This window comes from Apium graveolens, chromosome 4 (genome assembly GCF_009905375.1).
Source record: "Apium graveolens cultivar Ventura chromosome 4, ASM990537v1, whole genome shotgun sequence".
In the NCBI taxonomy this organism is placed as follows: domain Eukaryota; kingdom Viridiplantae; phylum Streptophyta; class Magnoliopsida; order Apiales; family Apiaceae; genus Apium; species Apium graveolens.
Window position 1 is genome coordinate 105,489,900 of NC_133650.1, and position 16,902 is coordinate 105,506,801.

The following is a 16,902-nucleotide window of genomic DNA, read 5'->3' on the forward strand; positions in this document are numbered from 1 at the left end:
AATAGTATATTTATAGGTAAAATTTTCAGCTGAAAATTTTCCATAAAATATTATTATTATTAACCCTTTAATTGATTATTCTTATTAACCAATTAACTAATAACTAAAACATCTTTTAATCATTAATCCCTTTTCTAAACACTTTAGAAAAGTAATTCTCTCACTTGATTTAATTTCCAAAATTAAATTTTTAATTAATAAAATTAAGAATTAATTAAATCTCATTTAATCAATTATTAAATCTGCTAATTAATTATTTATTTCACAAACAAATAATTACCAACCATTATTAATTAATTCCTTCACCATTAAATCATTCTCTTTTATGGTGTGACCCTGTAGGTTCAATATTAAGCCGTTAGTAGAAATAAATAATAATAAAACTATTTTATCATTATTTATATAAATTCTCTAATTTATTAAATATGATTAATTAATAAATTAATCATATTATTCTACATCGTGAGGGATACTTCTCAACATATCGCGACTATACTTCTACCCAGCCACTTACACTTTGATAGACCGTACCCCGTCCTGTCGCTTATGCCGACTCAATTAGATGGACTTACTTCCCGAACGTTGGGAAAGTAATCAAGTTCTTTTATCAAAATAGCAACCTCGTTGCGAACATAAAATACAGCACAGAGCCGGATCCCTCAGATTTTTAAGCGAGTATTTAAATCCCCTTCGAAAGGAAGATCTTAAATTTGAAAACGAGTTTTGAGATCCGCTCTAACTTTTAATATCATTTTGAAGACTCAAAAACGTTTTAAAGAATGTCTAGAGTAATGATGATTTAATAAAATAAATCAATCCCGATATATTAGGAAATATCTGAATATTATTATTTAAATAATATTCCCATAAGTATAATCTTTATAAAAATATTTGAAGTAGAAGTTTTAAAACTCATACTTGTAATGAATAATAAATAACAAAAGATATACTTATACGAAAGTACGATCTTTATTTGAATAATCGAAAATAAGTTTGATTATTATTCAAAACTATCGAATATACCTTATCTGATTAGTAGTTATAGAAATATATATATATATATATATATATATATATATTATACTCGGGAACATCGACTCCCGGTTTAGAAAAATGTTCACCTTTGGGTCCCCTATATTAAGGGTATACGCAACTACTGCTATCTCTAGCATATGTATTATGCAATTTATAAGCATTTGAATTGATAATAAAATATCAATATTACGAAACAGGCATGCATATATATCATATCAACATGCTCCAATATATCGCAAGATTTTCTAATAACAGTCATACACTTATCTCAAGATAATGCATCAATATATTTACATCACAACAACAGTATAACGGGTAGAAAACTTGCCTGAGCGACTGGGGGTGGTAAAAGGACTGGGGCGAGTTTGGTAACCTATAAACAATATATAAGTTGGAATTAAACCACGGTCGCTTAAGAAACTAGTCTTTAACCAATTAGACCCTAACGTTCGCTTTTGCGCTTAACGATTCACATAAGTCGCTCGAGTACCCTCGGCTCCACCATTTTTAATAAATTAGCCGTTACGAATTTTAAGGCGACTATTTCGCGAATACTCTACCAACTGACCTATTAACCTTACATAATTGTTTCTTACTCCAAGTAGTCATTAAAGGACCTTAACCAAAGTTTTAAAGTAAGGCGAGGGGAAATGGTTCGTTCGCGAAACGCCGTTACTTAAAACGGTCGTTTCTCCTAAACCGTACATCAGATTCAAGCGAACCACATATCAAAACGAAGATTACGACATAATCTAGCTAAACATGGAACTGTCATAGATTCAACAGTTAGCTCTCTGTCCCGAACACTAAGAACAAGCAGTAGTATGAAATTGGACATTACGATGGCTATGTTTACATGATTACCAAGTTTTAAACCACTCCAAACAACCACAATTCCACTCACAACCAACAATACAACCAACCCTCATGCAAACCTTACTACATCAGTCCCCAAACCTCAAGATTTTGCAATTCATTCAACTCCAAACATGAACTACTAACTATACTTCAGTTTTATTAACTATAAACAAGGTTCCATCATCCAAATCACAACAAATCCAATCCAAACTCTAAACACACAAGTATCATGCTTTTAATTTACTACAACAATCAAAACCATTCCTAATACTCAAAGTAAAGTTAGGGTTTGGAGGTGTTATACCTTCCTTGGAGTGATTAGAGTAGCTAGGAAGCCTTAAGAAGCCTTGAGATAGCCTAGGAATGCTTGGATCTTAAAGGAAAAACAAAGAAAACAAAGTTAGTAACTTGAAAACACTATTCATCATCTTCATTGATGAATTGTTTAAGCTATCTAGGAATGGAGATTGATGCTACTCATAGCTAGTCTTAATCTTGATATATGGAAGATTTAGAAACAAACCTTGATGGAAATGGTGGAGTGTAGCCTAGGTTTTTCTTTTTTCTTCTTCCTTTGTGAAGCTTGGGACGAGAGCAACATGCTTGGGAGGGTGAGAGTATTTTTCTCTTGCTAATTGTGTTTGTGGTGGAAAATGGGAGTTGGGTGAGATATTTGGGTAGTTAATTAGTTGATTAAAGTGAGTGGAGTGTGACTAAGCATGACATCACCTTGGTGACTTCATCATTTGCCACTTGTCATCACTTGGTGGTGGAAGCATCTTTTATGCTAATCCTTTCTTAATTGCTTGATTATCATCCCTAATACTTGCACTAATCTCTCTTGCATTGCTTGTAGTTTAATTGTTGTACGACTCGTTTATCGTTCGTTCTTGCTAATCGTTTGAGGGATCATATCCGGGATCTTATTACTTGAGTTCCCCTAAACCTTTCTCAATATTTATATTCCTTTTATGATCCTCTCTTATAATCCTTGAATTTAAATCCTTTTAATCATGTTACCTTCTACTCAATTCTTTCGTTATCTGGTGGATTTTCGGGAAAAATCAAAGTGTTCGAATTTGGATTCTGACGATCTTTACATACACTTATATACCATATCGAGTACTAATAAGATCTCAGAATATCAATAAAAGAACTCCTACATAGTGTGGCATGAAAAGTTTTCTTAATCAGCATAATCAGCAAAAACACTATTCATAAGGGTTACAAAAAGTCCAAAATTTTTGGGGTTATTACAAGTATTGTGAAGACGCTTTGTGAGGAGAAGACTACTGGACCCCGATCTGATGGAGCGAAGCCTTAATTCTTTCCATTATCTACTTCTCATGTCATTGTATTGTTGGAATTTGTAGAATTCCCTGTTGTTTTCCTTTAATTAAACATTTTATTCCTAGATTCAGACTCTATTCCGATCTTGATTTACCTTGACCTTAATTTCAATAATTATGCATTATCGTTCTTTTTGCTTTCAATTGTTCTTTTGCCTTTATATGTATCGCCCTTATTGTTTAATTCGAAACCCGATTGAATGAATATAATGACTTGTGACACCTTAACCTTGAAATTTTATGTATTGTTCATACCCGTTTTTGATATAACTTTTATTTCCGGATCATGCCACCTAAAAAGAAGAACCCGACAACAACTTCTACCACAGATCCTAATATTCTTCGATTACTGGAAACCTTACAATAGCAAACAAATGCTATAGCTCAACAACAAAGAACTCTTCAACAACAATTTGAAAACAAAGATAACCGTGAACCACACCAACCACCTGATCCACCACTACCACCTCGACAAATTATCACTTTCAAAGCTTTTCAGAATGTGAATCCACCTGCATTTCATGATACCACTGATCCGGTAATAGCTAACACATGGATTAGGGAAATGGAAAGAGCTTTTAAATTGGTTCAGTTAGGAGAAGATTAGAAGACGCCATATGCTACTTATTTTCTGAAAGGGGAAGTCATCTATTGGTGGGATTCAGTGAAAGCTATGGAAGCAAATCAGCCGGTTTCTTGGGAAAGGTTTAAGAAGTTATTCCAGGAAAAGTATTACCCTAAGTACATGCAGAATCAGATGGAGCTAAATTTCTTGAATTGAAGCAAGGAAGTATGTCTATATTGGAGTATGAGAAGAAGTTTACGAAGCTGTCAAGGTTTGTGACGAAATATACCAACACTGAGGAAGAGAAGGCAAAAAGATTCCAACAAGGATTATAGTCTTGGATCAGAGATAGAGTGGCTATGTTTAAGCTTGATACTTATGCTGGAGTAGTACATAAAGCTGCTCTAATAAAGAGTAATGGGATTCCGTCAAGGAAAGAAAAGGATAACAAGAAGAGAAAGGTTCTATTTTATGGAGAGAAGTATGAAACCGGAAGCTCACAAGACATGAGTGTGAAAAGGATTGGATTCCATAAAGGAGGAAATTTTTAGAAGAAGGGAAATTTGAATAAGAGACAAGATCCTAAGGGAAACAGCAAGTCAAGCCAAGGAAAAGTTGGATAAAATAGATTTCAGAGACCAGAGTGCAAGCATTGTGGAAAAAGACATCCAGGAGCGTGTAATAAGCTGAACATGACATGGTACAGATGCAACCAGAAGGGCACTTGGCTAACGAGTGTAAGATATCGAAGCCGGGAGTTACATGCTATAAGCGTGGAAAGGCTGGACACATAACTAGGGAATGTAAGTCAACTGGACCAGTCAAGGCTTTGATGAACGTGGCAAGTACTAGTGCTCACATGCCAGCTGAGGTATTGGCATTACCTCCACCGTCTACAACAACTCCACAAGCAACAGCAAGGATATTTGATCTAAAGATGAAGGTTGCTGTTCAAAATTTTGAGGTGATAGCAGGTAAACTTTTAATGAATAATGTTGAAGCTAAGGTATTGATTGATTCTGGAGCTACTAGATCTTTTATATCAGAAACTTTTATTGATAAACTTAAATGTGATAAAATGACCCCGAACGAGGTAATAGATGTGGTAATCGCGAACCAAGAGAAGATTCCTGTAAGTCAATTCTGTCCTAAGTGCGAGATTGATATTTCGGGACATAAATTTTTCAGCGGACTTGATACTTTTCAAGTTAGGGGAGTTTGACATAATCTTAGGCATGGATTGGTTAGGAGAGGATAACGCTCAGATAAATTATAAATCTAAGAAAGTGTATTTAAGGATGGAGAACGGAGAGAAAGTGGTATTTAAGGGTCAGAGGCAAGAGTGATAGTTTCTTACAATCATCCAGACTAAGAAATTGCTTAGGAAAGATTGTGAATCATTCCTAGCCTATGTAGTAGATTCATAAAGAAAGAGCCTCAGCATGGAAGATATTCCCTTAGTCAACGAATTTCCAGATGTGTTTCCAGATGAACTACCAGGTTTACCTCCCGATCAACAAATTGAGTTTGAGATCAACCTTGCTCCAGGCACGGAACCGGTTCCAAAGGCACCTTATAGAATGGCACCAGCAGAAATGAAAAAATTTTGGCGAGCCAGCTACAAGAATTGTTGGACAAAGGAGTGATACGGCCAAGTACGTCGCCATGGGGAGCACTTATTATGTTTGTAAAGAAGAAGGATGGAAGCATGAGGTTATGTATAGACTATCGGGAGTTGAACAAGATGACGATTAAGAACCGTTACCCGCTACCAAGAATGGATGATTTATTTGATCAACTGAAAGGAGCTAAGTGCTTTTCCAAGATTAATTTGAGATCAGGATACCATCAACTGAAGATCAAAGAAGACGACATCCCAAAGACATCATTCAGGACAAGATACATACATTATGAATTCTTAGTAATGCCTTTTTGGTTGACTAATGCTCCTGCAGCATTTATGGATTTGATGAACCGGGTATTTAAAAAGTATTTGGACAAGTTTGTAGTGGTATTCATTGATGATATTCTTATATACTTAAAGTTAGAAGAAGAACACATTCCGCATCTATTGATAGCATTGAAGATACTCCGACAAGAGAAGTTGTATGCCAAGTTTTCTAAATGCGAGTTCTGGTTAAAGGAAGTTCAATTTTTGGGACATGTTATTGGAAGTGAAGGAGTCAAAGTGGATCCGACAAAGATTGAGGCAGTTATGAGTTGGGAGAGACCAAAGATACCTACAGAAGTGTGAATTTTTCTAGGATTGGCGGGGTATTATAGAAGGTTTGTTAAAGATTTCTCGAAAATCGCCACGCCATTGACTAAGTTGACCAGGAAGAATCAGAAATTTGAATGGAATGTAGAATATGAAGATAGTTTTCAAGAATTGAAACAGAGGTTGGTTACAGCTCCGGTGTTAGTATTACCAGACAATCAAGGAGACTTTGTGATATTCAGTGATGCTTCACACAAGGGTCCGGGGTGTGTGCTAATGCAACACAACAAGGTGATTGCGTATGCGTCGAAACAGCTAAAACCACATGAATTGAAGTATATTACACATGACTAGGTTTTAGCAGCTATAGTATTTGCACTTAAGATTTGGAGACATTACCTATACGGAGAAATGTGTGAGATCTACACGGATCATAAGAGTTTAAAGTATATTTTCACTCAGAAAGAGCTCAACATGAGGCAAAGGAGATGGTTGGAATTGATTAAGGACTATGATTGCTCGATAAATTATCATCCGGGAAAGGCGAACGTGGTAGCTGATGCTTTGAGTAGGAAGGAGAGGTTGAATATGATAGCAATACCAAAGGAATTATCTGAAGAAATTAGGAGATTTGAATTAGAATTTTGTGGATGCGGAAAAGTTGAAGAGATTTGTCATGCCATGATTTTTCAGCCAATATTATTGGAAAAGATAAAGAAATGTCAGGAAGAAGTGATGAAATAGAAGAATAATCAACTGACTGGAGAAGAGATTTGAACTCAAAGGGATGAACAAGGTATATTAAGGTTTTCCTCAAGAATTTGGATTCCTCATGTGACTAAATTGAAGAATGAGATATTACCAGAAGCTCATAACTCTAGATTTTCAATCCATCCGGGAAGCACCAAGATGTACCAGGACTTGAAGCAAAACTTTTGGTGGCCAAATATGAAGCGATAAGTAGCAGAATGGGTTGCGAAGTGATATACTTGTCAGAAAGTGAAGGCAGAACATCAAAGACCAAGCGGATTAATTCAGCCCTTAAAGGTTCCAGAATGGAAGTGGGAAAACATTGCCATGGACTTTATAGTAGGATTACCACAGACGAAATCCGGACATGATGCTATATGGGTTATAGTTGATTGCCTTATGAAGTCGGCACATTTTCTTCCAATTAATGAGAAGTCTTCATTGGACAGATTGGTCCATCTATATGTGCGTGAAATTGTATTACGACATAGTGTGCCCGTATCGATAGTTTCAGACAGAGATCCCTGATTTAACTCGAGATTATGGAAGCAATTTCAAGAAAGTCTTGGCACAAAGTTAAACATGAGTACGTCATATCATCCGTAGACTGATGGTCAAAGCGAGCGGATAATTCAAACAATTGAAGACATGTTGCGTAGCTGTGCGATTGATTTTGCAGGAAGTTGGGATGACCACTTGTCATTGGTAGAATTGTCCTATAATAACAGCTATCACACCAGTATTGACATGCCACCATACGAAGCTTTATACGGACGGGAGTGCAGATCGCCAACCAGCTGGGATGAATTGGGAGAAAGAAAGATTCTAGGCTTGGAATTGGTGCAATAAATGCATGAGACAGTCAAATCGATTTTGAAGAGATTACTTGCTGCTCAAGATAGGCAAAGAAAGTATGCAGACCTGGCACGTAAGGATATCAGATTCCAAGTGGGTGAAGCCGTATTGCTGAAAGTATCATCGAGGAAAGGATTGTCTACATTTGGAAAGAAAGGGAAGTTAGCACCTAGATATATCGGTCCTTTAAAGTTTTGGGTCAAGTGGGAAAGGTGGCCTATGAATTAGCTTTGCCGCCTCAATATTAGCTTGTGCATAATGTGTTTCATGTGTCATTACTTAAGAAGTATAATCTGATGCCAACCATGTGATAGAGTATGAACCTATAGAGATTCAGGCATACCTATCATTTGTGGAGCAACCTGTCAAAATACTCGACTGGCAAGAGAAGAGTCTTAGAAATAAGTTGGTCAAGTTGGTAAGAGTACTTTGGAGAAATCCCAAGGTTGAAGAGTCAACGTGGGAACTAGAGTCGGATATGCGTAGCAGGTATCCTCACTTATTCTCCTAGATTCTGAGGACAGAATCCTTTAAGGGGGAGAGGATGTTACGACCGGTATTTCTAAATTATATATATATAATTGTGTGTTTATAATTGAGATTTAAATTGTGTGAAATTATAAATGTGGATGATCTATATGTTGAGTGCCTATAAATTAAGTTTTTAATGTATTAGTTTATATAAAAAATTTTGAAAGGAAAATCTTATCATTTAGTATTTTTAAATGATAATCAAAAGTACTTCATTTTATATGAAAAATCGATTTTTAAAAATCTTTTAACAACAAATTTTCAAATCTTATATCATTAAATTTCTAAAATCATAAGCTATTTTATGATATATATTTTGTGATTTATGGAAGTGCATTTATATTTATATAAATTGTTTTACATAAATTAGTTGATTTTTAATTTGCAAATTACTTAGTTGCCCATGCATGCATTTTGCTCCCAAACACAAGTTAAGGGTAAACTTGGAAATTCCAACCCCACTAACTCCCACTTTATTAGCCAAATTACTTATATATCCTTGCATGCAAAAATGGTACAAGCTTGCTAGAAGGTTGTTTTTGTCAATTTTCAACTCCACTCATATTTTAGTCAAATCAAACCATAAAAACAAATGCAAATTGTCATAATCACTCCACAATCCACCCTCACCTCTCTTCACCCTCCTCCCTCTCCTCTCTCTCTCTCGACCCATTCCTTGGTCGAAGCCCCCACCCCCTTTTCTTCTTCATTTTCATTTAAACATTCATCTTACATCAAAGTAAACTTACTTCCTATATCTTGTTCATATATAATCCAAAGAGTTTAGGGTGAAAAGTTTATGTTTTGATCTTACATGTCATAGTTTTAACTAGAACTCAAAATATAATCTCGATTCTCATGGATTTAAGGTTGTATTATTGAGAGAACTACAATGAATGGTGAAATGCCAACTCATGAGAGTGAAGCTCTTGCTTATATGGTCATTTCCCTTCCACTTCATTCGGCCATTACCATAAGGGAGCCGAATGAATTGTTCTTAATGGTGTTCTTTGTTGCTTTGTTGATTTTGAATGTTTATATGATGAGAGCTTGGTTTTTGGAAATAAAAACTTGATAAAACTCTTTGCATGCTAAGTGATCACATAGTTATGGTTAATGCTAGACTTGCATGTTGATTTTATTATGAAATTATTTTGGAAACCATATTGTTTTTGGCTTGTAAATTCGAAAGCATGCATGCATAGATCCAACTCATGATTTTCGAAAGATTCTTGATTATTTGGATTGATTTTTGTTAATAATCTCTAATTTCAGTTGAGTTAGGATATTAAATATGATTTATGCTCCTTGTTATGTGATTTTGATTCATATATATATGGAGGATTTAAGGTGTTATTTTCAAAGTGTGATGACTTGTAATTAGTGTATTTTGTTAACTATTGTTTTGCTATATTGCACTTTAGGTAAGGATGATATCCACTGTTAGGTCACACAACATTATAGAAGGGGGTTGAATATAGTGTTTATACAATCAAATCGATTTCAACACAATTATGTAACAAAGATCAAGTATATTCAAATAAACTCTGTTACAATAGAACTGTTGTTCTCTCTCAGCGATGAACAATATCACTAAGAGCTGCTAGGTTACAATGTATAATCTTCTCGATAATGATAACACATATAGTGTAAACCCTAAGCTATATTTATATAGTACACAGTTACAAGATATATTCTAATTGATATGGAATATAATTATATCTCCTAAAATATATCAATCAGATATCTTTTACAAGTCTTCTAGTCCTCTAACTCTTCATGCATATCTTCTTTTGTTTTAGTCCAGATCTTCTCCTGTAAATCAGCCGCATTCCTTATCTGAAGTCTTCCTGCACTTAAGTCCTGATATATATCTTCTGACGCCTTAAGTTCTGATATTAAGTTCCGACTTCAGTAAGTTCTGATTTCAGTAAGTCCTGATAAGTTCTGTTTTAAGTTCTGAAAACTAAACACAAATCAGATTAGACATGCCATCTCAAATATATCTAACAATCTCCCCCAACTTGTATTTTATGCAAAATATACAAGTTAATAGATTTGATGATTTCAAAAACATTTAAGTACAAATACAATGAGAGTTTAAATAGACAATTAACTACAACTTACAGTCCTTGTAGCTTTTACCAATCTCATTGAGTCAATCTGAATCCAAAGTGATTCTTGAAAAAGTTTGATATCAGCTTTTCTTCTTTGTTCCTCAGGACTTGAGATAGTGTAGCATTGACTTGCTTCAATTCTTCAAACTGACTTCCAGTCTGGTAGATTGCAGTCCTTAGTGCTGAGATGTGATTTCTTTCTAAACCATCAACAAGTCTGATCACCCTTGGATGAGAAGAATCTTCATTGTAGCACATACATTTCTCTTTCAGAATCACTTCAAGTTTAGCAGAATCCTTCTTCATTAGAATTTCACTTCCATCATCTTCAACTATGTTTAGAATAAATTATGTAACCTTTGAACCAGAAATTCTTGCTTTATCTCTTATGTTCTTCATAATAAAATTTGACCATCTCCTGCTAATCTCAGACTTTATCTCTAAAAGATAATGATAGAATTGAAGTTCTTTCAAAGATTTGTTCAGCACATCTGATTCTGACATTTGATATGTTCTTTCATCTTCAAGAAATAGAATCATATTTTCTTTGACATTATGCTTATCATGAGCATCCAGTACCACTTGAACAGATATTACCCTATCAAGGTGTTTCTTCAAGAGGTTTGTAAGTCAATAAGAATAGATCTCTTGTAAGCACTTCAACTCCTGTCTTGATTTTGGCTTCATCAGAACCTAGTCCAGCTCTGTCTCTTGCTTCTCTGGCTTTCAATCTAACAGTCATGAAATTATATAACAATTGGCTTTTCTTTGGATCTGATGGTTTGTCATTCTTCCATAGGAGTTTCTTTTTATCAGCAACTTTCATCTTGTCTAAATCAAATTGAGCAATGTCAGAGGTTGATTTCTTGATGACTTGATCAGAATTTGTTGTTTCTTCTATAACTTGCTGTTTTTCACTCTGAACAACTTGAGCTTTGTCAGAGGTTGTCTTCGATTCTTCAGTTATCTTCCTTCTTTTCAGAATTTAAACAGTTTCATCTTCAACAACAGTATCATCATAAACTTGAACCATTTTGCACACAGGTTTCATCAGGATTTGAGGAATCTTCATCTCCCGTGGCTTTGTTGGTTCATCAACTTTTTCTTTCCCTTTATCTTTGGGATCAATATGTGATTTTATCATGGGCTTTGAAGCCTCAGAATTTGACTTTTCCTTGATCACAATGCTTTTGGCCTTAGGCCTTGGAGGTTTCTTAGCATCAGAAGCTTTAGACTTTAGATTTGTCTTCTCAGCTGCAAATCTAGCTTCTTCCTCCTTGAGATTCTCTAAATCCATTCCAGGATTATGCTTGAGAAATAGTCTTCTAGCAGTCTCTTCATCACGTGCCTGAATTTTAGGATTTTTGTAGTAGATAGTAGTCTGCTTTCCCTTTAGCTTCAGAGTTTGCAATAACTTCTGAGAGTCTTTACTTCCTCCTTGAATCATAACATCAAAACTTGATATCATATTTTGATTATCAGAACTTGCTATCAGAGCTTGAGTATTTACAACATCAGAATTTGTCTTCTTTTGAGTAGAAGATTTGCTTGAATCAAAAATTAGTTTCCTTGAAGAAACTTTGCTGCTGTGCCCTTGACCTTGACCCTTGCCCTTGCTAGGGTTTCCCTGGTCATCCTCATTCTCATCCTTTTTCTTCAGTACTTGAGTATTAGAGCATTTGGACTTAACTACCTTCTCCCCTTTTTTGGCATCATCTGGTAGCAGGAGAGAGAGAAGAAGTTCGACTGAAGATTGAATTTTATTAAGTTGAGCTTGTTGAGCAGCTTGATTCTGCAGGACCTCAGAAATTTGGACCTGTTGTTGTTCTTGAATCTTCTCAATAACTTCAACTTTCTCAGAAATAGGTCTGATAAACCTCTTTTTATCTAGCTTGATCTCCATATCCAGCTTATCAGACTTTTCCAAAAGTTTGTCAACTTTTTCATTGGTGATATGGTGTTGACCTTGAAGAGACTTGATACTTAAAGCTGTGATTTTGAGTTGTCTTGAAATCAGAATTTGTCATCAGCTCATCAGCTTTGGCAATATGCTCTGTCAGAACGTTAGAGCTTGGAATGAAATCAGATTCATTCCACTTCTTGGTCCACTCAACTCCTCTGTGAGTTTCTTCCCAAGGAACAGGAGCAGCTTGTTCAACAAAATTTTCAATCAGTGCCTCCTTTCCAAGAATGGGAGCATTTACTAGAGCACTGTCTCCAGAACTTGCTAACATCTCCTCATCTTCTGACAACACAAGAATGTGTATAACAGAAGGAGATTCTGCAGTAACTTTATCTAAATTCTGAGAATCAGAATTTATCTCCAGAATTGGAGTTATTGGTATCTCATCCTGTAAGTTAGGAGAAGTAGCAATAGTTGGCTGAGCTGCAGTTGGAGCTTCAAGATAAAGCGCAGTTGGAATGATCAGCCTGTGGATGTCAATGTCAACACTTAATCCTGAATCTTCAACTGTTGTTGTTTTAACTGGAGAGGCAGGAGGTGTGATCATTATTTCCTGTACAGTGTCTTCAGCCTGAGTTGGAGGTTGCAAAGATTCAATTACTATTGGCTTTGAGATCAGAGATTCCTGATCCCCTTCCTCAGCTTCATTTGTATCCTCAGATGGAGGTTGTGCCGAATACCATCCTGCTCTCTGTATCTTTGATCTCCTGGATGGTGTAGGAGTTGCTTGATTAGCATCAGACCTTGAGGATCTTTTTCTCTTCAACTTATCTGAACCCTCAGCTTCAGTTTCTTTTTGAGAAGTTTCCTTTTTAGCTGCTACTTCCTTCTGAAAAATGACATTTTCAGCTTCAATAGTCACAGGTTCTGATGCCTGAACCTGGACTTGCTCCTCTTCATTATCAGATTCATCCCTAAGAATCATCCTTTTTCTCCTTGGTGGAGATTTAAAAACAGATTTTGCTCTTTTGGTCCTGGAGGATGAAGTTCTGATGGTAGGTACTGATGGTTGAGGTTGAGATGACTGAGCTAGCTGGAAATATGTTCAGATGGTTGGTTGAGTTGGTTGAGGTTGAGAAGTGGTAGGTGGTTGATTGGTTGTAGGTGCTGATGGAGATTGGGATGGTTGGACATCAGGAAATATAGCAACATAGGTGGCTGGATCAAAATTTACTAAGACTTGTTTGACTGACTGTGGAATTTGGAGGGGTCTTAGTACAGTCTTCTTATTATCAGTAGATTATAAGTCAGTGAAAGCCCTTTTAGCAAGTTTAAAGGGTTCAATCAACTCACTAGCTAGTTGGGCCTTATCAGAACTACAGAATCTGTAAATAAGTTGGCAAAATCTAGCAAAATATACAGTGTTTCTGTCCTCTTGCATCCTATCCCCAATAAATCCTAGCAAAACACTAGCATAATCAAAATGAGTTTGATTAATGAGAGCATACCCGATTTGCTGACTCAGGATTGGGATTGCATCAAAATTGGAGCACTTGTTCGTAAAGGCCTTTGCAATACAGTCAAAGAAAAAACTCCACTCCCTCCTGATGTGGGGTCTCTTCAATTGTCCAAGCTTTGCCAAGGTCTTTTCATAGCCTAGATTGGCCATCATTTGCTGAAGGGTCGACTCCTCAACTGTTGAACTGTAAACACAGTTTTCTGGAAAATGTAATGCTTGTCAAACAGTTGACAAAGTCACCACATGCTCATCCTCCCCTGTTGTAAATATGATACTTGGGGACCCATTTGCACCACCATCATCATACACACCACTCCTCCAAAACTCCAGCACTTGAGTTCCTGAGATTGCTTCTGGTTGGGTCAAAGCATACCCAATCTCACTTTGAAATAAAAAATCTTGGATGAAGTGAAGTTCTGATGGAGCTTCATTCTTAGAAAGAATAGCCATGTAGTTGTTGGGAACAAACTTGGCTCCATTGAAAATGATGTCCTTTGGTGCCATTTCTGTAAGAAATAAGTGAGAAAATGTGTGTTTGCAAAGTGTTTGATAAAATGCCTGTGAAAGATAGAGCTTCAGAGAATATTAGAAAGAGAGAGAGAATAATAGAGATAAGAAAAGAATTAGAAAGTAGGTAAAAGATTGTAAAATATTTTAACTCCCATATAAATACTCTCTCCACTCAATAGTTCTTTTTGGAAGTGAAACAAACACTTTACACCTGTCAGCCAGTAAATAGTTAAAGCAGTAGTTAGTGGGCACGAGAAATAAGTAGTAATTATTGTGCACATGCAATTGTCAAGGCAAACACGTTTCCCACTAACCAAATGATTATGACTGTTTTTATCTCACTTAATTATTTTCTGATTAATATGACCATTACGGTAAAACCACAAATAAGTCAAGTAAATAAATAATGCCACGTAAGCATCATAGTTTACATCAGAACTTCACTATTATCAGAACTTAATAGTCATCAGAATATGGCTTATGTACTCAAAAAGTGAATGTCTGTTTTTGTGATTCTTCATACAAATACTGACTGATTTCTTCAAAGTTTAATCATCAGAACTTTCATCAGAACTTGTCCTCATAATTTATGCAAATAATACTAAACTGTTTGTCAAAAACAACTTAATCACCATAATAATTTTCATCATTCATATGGAGTGAGAGTCTGTGCATTTGCAAATGATCAGATAAAGATTAAAGTCTGATAAACTTCAGTATATCTTAGAAATAAGGCATAAATAAGAAAAGTGCTTGAAATCTGTCTTTAATTTTAAAGTCTACTATAGAATAAATTTATGCAAGAGTCCACCTCAACTGTTTGTGCTCATTTTATGCATCTTTTGACATTCTTTTTATAATGTCTTCCCAGTGTAAGTGAGTGTAACACCCCCAAATCCGGGGTCGGGGATCCGGGTCGTCACGGTCTTTCTTTCCACAATATCACTTAACTTAATTAATAATAAATAACCCCATGCTGTGACCCCACACTAACACACACCACAACACGTTATAGTCTCAGAGATAAAATTGAAATAAGTACAAGTCCTAGAATCCACAATTTAAAAGTTATTACAACCCAAAATGATTACTTGATAAGTTTACAGTTAATTGCCATTATCTGTCACAAGTTATAATTATACATAATTGATTCCCAAAAGTAGAATGCCTGATCTACAAATAGATCTACCTCTGCAGCTATAGCAGCTACGACATCAATGGGAAGACGCGGGACGCTTCCCACACGCTTGCACTGGGTCTGCTTGAGTCTGGCCATCTTTCCTAACTGTTGTTGTGTGATGAAGAAATGAAGCAAGAGTGAGCATTACAGCTCGCAAGATAATATATAGTGTGAACAATAATGCAAGTATCTAAGTGGATAACTTACTAGAATCCTTTATCAAGTGTAAGGTAATTACTTACTGGATATAAGCTTAAAGGAAGATAAAGTTACCAATTACTTCACTATACTTATACCATTTTTAGAAAACTACTTGAACTACCACTGTTCAAAGTATAATAAGTTTCAAAAGTTCGTCCCATAGATGAGACCACAAGTTAAGACTTGAATAAATTCAATCTTTGAAATATTTTTTTAAAGGAAATGAAGTTACGAGATACTTAATTCGATGGAAACACCATTATAACTGTTTGACCCTGTCAATGCTTCGGCAACCACCCATTCGTAGCCTTTCGATCGAAATGCTCCGGGTAGTGTTGCTGAAAAAATATCCAACTGGATGATGAACTCATTACGGGAGTTTGCCGCGCCAGGAAGATCACTTACGATGATCAGTCGCAGTAGTGCAACCCCACCATTTTCTACATGTAGATGAGAACCTGTCAGATTTACTTGTCAACCGAACACTGGACTCCTAAGGAATGGACCATCTTAGCGAAACTTCCAGGCCATTTGGGCCAATATAATAAGTCTGGGCCGGCGCCACTCGACCACTTACGCCACTCCTAGTTCAGATGAAATCCATGACTCTGAAATGTAAAGCTTGTCCCTCCTTTCCCCAAGTAGAAACTTGTTGATACGGCTCCACCAAGAAGTCGTATCTAGTTGGAAAGGAAAACTCACCGATATTTCCCAGACGGTGCCTGTTAATGGATTAACTTGTTCTAAGAATTTTACTTCCCGAGTGTTGGGTAAGTAGTCAAAAACTCTTTTATCAAAAAAGCAACCTTGTTGCGAATATAAAACACACCACAGAGCCGGATCCCTCAGGTTTTGAGCGAGTATTTAAATCCCCTTCGAAAAGAGGATCTTAAATATAAAAATGAGTTTTGGGATGCGCCCTAACTTTCAAAATCATTTTGAAGACTCGAAAACATTTTTAAGAATGTTTGGAGTAACGCTGATTTAATAAAATAAATCAGTCCCGATATGTTAGAAAGTATCTGAATATTATTATTTAAATAATATTCCCATAAGGATGATCCTTATAAAAATAATCGAGGTAGGAGTTTTAAAACTCATACTTGGAATGAATAATAAATAACCAAAGATATACTTATACGAAAGTATGATCTTTATTTGAATAATCGAAAATAAGTTTGATTATCGAAACATTATTCTTTAATAAAATAAAGAATGTTATTTAGTAAATAAGCGGAGTCATAAGTCCTCGAATGAATATTCAAAATAATATTCATTAAATAAAATAAACGGAGTCATAAGTCCTCGAAT